The sequence below is a fragment of the Triticum dicoccoides genome, chromosome 1B (genome assembly GCF_002162155.2).
Source record: "Triticum dicoccoides isolate Atlit2015 ecotype Zavitan chromosome 1B, WEW_v2.0, whole genome shotgun sequence".
NCBI classification, from domain to species: Eukaryota; Viridiplantae; Streptophyta; class Magnoliopsida; order Poales; family Poaceae; genus Triticum; species Triticum dicoccoides.
Genome location: NC_041381.1, coordinates 590,222,164 through 590,225,940, shown reverse-complemented (window position 1 = coordinate 590,225,940; position 3,777 = coordinate 590,222,164).

The following is a 3,777-nucleotide window of genomic DNA, read 5'->3' as shown; positions in this document are numbered from 1 at the left end:
TGCTTACCATCCTCAAACCGACGGCCAAACGGAGGTGACGAACCGGAAACTCTCCACTCTACTTTGCGTGTTGATCAAGAAGAACAACAAGGAGTGGGAGGCATGTCTACCCATCGCTGAGTATGCCTACAACCGTGCAAGACATTCGACTACCGGCAAGTCCCCCTTCGAGGTCGTCTACGGCTTCAACCCGTTGTCCCCATTGGACATTCTACCTCTTCCTCTACAAGAGCGCACCAACTTGGATGCGAGTGCACGGGCAAGCTACATCAAGAAGATGCATGAGGATACAAGGAACACCATCAAGCGCCAAGTAGAACGACTAGCGACCAAGCTCAACGCCAATAAGCAACCCATGATCTTCAACATAGGCGATCTCGTGTGGCTACACCTTCGCAAGGACCGCTTCCCCAACGAACGCAAGTCCAAACTTCTCCCTCAAGCCGATGGACCCTTCAAGGTGCTAGCACGCTACAACAACAATGCCTACAAGATCGACCTCCCACAAGACAAGTACAATGTGAGCGACATCTTCAACATCAAGGACCTCGCGCCATACCATGGTGATGAAACTTTTGATCCGAGGTCGTATCTTTCCCAGGGGGGATGATGCGGAGCATCCCTCGCTCATCCCCATGGACGTACCTACATCTCCCTCAACACCACTTGGACCCATGACAAGAGCTCGAGCAAAGGCTATTGAAGATAAGGTGAACTCGCTCCTCTCCGAACTTCCGCTTTCTACTCATGAGACATGGCTACTACCTCATGCGGAGACTCTGTGTGTGATCAGGTACTTGGAGGAGAGCCACGGGACAACTACACTCAATGGCCAAGATGGCGAGAACACCAAGTGTGAAGATCAAGAGGAAGGACTGCTTTGGAAGCTATAGGAACCGGACGACCGGCCAGGCACGGACGTCCGACCCCTGGAGGATGCTACAGCCGAGAGGAGAAAGGCAGGCCAGAGCTACAGGCCTCGGACAACCGGCCCAACCCAGTCGACCGGCCACTCCCAGGCTCCGGACGACCGAGCCCTTACGGACAACCGTGCCAGCGACCACAGAACGAAAATTACGGAAATCCGAAGGCGTCCAGACGACCGTGCCAGCGACCACAGAACAGAATCTGCGGACATCCGAGGAACCCCGAACGTCCGGGGCCCCGCGAGCCTCCGGACGACCGGCGCCCCACGGACGTCCGGACCCTGGATGCGTCCAGTGCAGGCTGAGGCCCATGTACCCCTTCACTTCGCCCCTCTTTTGCACTAAGACTATATATAGACCACTCCCACCTCCTAGATAGGGTTAGCATTGTGATAGAGCATTGCTCATCCGTACTGGATCTACTCCACGTGAGGGACCGCGCCTCTTCGGAGAAGATCCATCTGGATTCAAGGCCTCCATCCGGAGAAGACAATCAAGACCTCCTCACAGAGAAGAACGGTTACTCTTGTATCTTCCTTTGTTGACTTTGGATCTCGTGTCGCTTTGTGCTTTCGGTGATCTAGCCCTTGTGTGATCAATCACTTGTCGGTTGAGTGTTTCTCTCGTTTGTCCCCGTGATTTCCCTCATGTTCTTTCGCGCGTTCTTTGTGTTTCCCCATAGGATCCACTCCAAACGTGAAAGATCGGCCCTTAGGGTTCCGCCCTACATCACATCGTTACTACGCAAACAAGATTGCAAGCAAAAAAGAGATCTGATGAGAAAAGGGCGAATAAAAACGCATTTTTTTGTGAAGTGGGGGAGATGAAAACAAGAGGCAAATGGGAAATGATGTAAATTGCGAAGATATGAGATTTATGATTAGGAACCTGATAGATGTTGATCATGTCTCCTCGGCAACTGTGCCAGAAATCCTTTTGACGTTGCTTAGACTGCATCGGTATTTCCCAAAGAGGAAGGGATGATGCAGCACAGCTACGGTAAGTATTCTTCTCAGTTATGAAACCAAGGTTATCAATACAGTAGGAGAACCAAGCAACACTATGTAAACGGTACCTGCACACAAAAAACAAATACTTGCAACCCAACGCAGAAGAGGGGTTGTCAATCCCTCTACGGTAAAAAAAATAGATAAAATTATGGTAGATTGGATAAATAGATCTTGCAAAAACACACACAAAAATAAGTAAAGAAAAAGTGCAACAAGGTATGTTTGGGTTTTGGAATAATAGTTCTGAAAACAATATGATAAAAGATGGACCCGGGGCCATAGATTTCACTAGTGGTTTCTCTTGAGAAAATAGCATACGGTGGGTAAACAAATTACTATTGGGCAATTGATAGAAGAACAAACAATTATTACGATATCCAAGGCAATGATCATGTATATAGGCATCACGTCCAAGATTAGTAGACCGACTCCTGCCTGCATCTACTACTATTACTACACACATCAACCGTTATCCAGCATGCATCTAGTGTATTAAGTTCATGGAGAAACGGAGTGATGCAATAAGAACAATGACATGATGTAGACAAGATATATTGATGTAGGAATAGACCCCATCTTTTTATCTTTAATAGCAACGATATATATGTGCCTTGCTACCCCTTCTGTCATTGGGTGAGGACACCATAAGATCAAACCCATCATAGAGCACCTCTTCCCATTGCAAGAAAAATCAATCTAGTTGGCCTAATTAAACCAAAGATTCGGAGAAGAAATACGAGGCTATAACAATCATGCATATAAGAGTTCAAAGAAAACTCAAATAATATTCATGGATAGATCTGATCATAAACTTGAACTTCACCGGATCCCAACGAACACAACACAAAAAGTCATTACATCAAATAGATCTCCAAGAACAACGAGGAGAACATTGTATTGAGAATCAAAAGGAGGGAAGAAGCCATCTAGCTACTGCCTACGGGCCCGTAGGTCTATGGTGAACTACTCATGCATCATCAGAGAAGCACCAATGAGGATGACGAACCCCTCTGTGATCGTGTTCCCCTCCGGCAGAGTGCCGGAAAGGGCCTCTAGATTGGATCTCGTGATTCTGGAACTTGTGGCAGCTGGAATTGTGTTCCGGTCGCTCTCCTAGGGTTTCTGGAGTATTTGGGTATTTATAGAGCTGAGAGACGGTGCAACAGAGCTCCATGGGCCCCACAACCCACCAGGGCATGCCTATCAGGGCGCGCCTGGGCCTCCTGGCATGCCATGGTGGGTTGTGGGCCCCACGGGCCTTCCCTCGTCCACTTCCTTGGCTCCCAAGTTATCTTCTGGTCCAAAAAAAACTCCAAAAAGTTTCGCTGCGTTTGGACTCCGTTCGATATGGATATTCTGCGAAGTAAAAAACAAGCAAAAAAACAGCAACTGGCACTGGGCTATGTGTCAATAGGTTAGTCCCAAATAATGATATAAAGTTGTTATAAAATGAATGTAAAACATCCAAGAATGATAATATAACAGCACGGAACAATCAAAAATTATAGATACGTCGGAGACGTATCACGACACCACCGTCGACCGTGTCGAGTCGCATACACCGTGTGGCTCGGGCTCCTAGCCATCACCGCATTATTCTCTGAGCCACCGCACGCACATACTGTTTGTATTTCTCTCTTCACTTATTTTCCCATTAGGTTTTGTCATATTTTTTAGGCATGAATATACAAATAAGTACTTAACAAAGAGAGAGTTTTGGGGAACTAGGGCCCATTAGCGGGAGGGTGGATGCCCATCACACCCCACATGTTTCCGCACTTTTGCGTCAAGTAGTGGGGAGATCCTATTTTGCGCATAGATCGCTTATTAGCGATCATCGG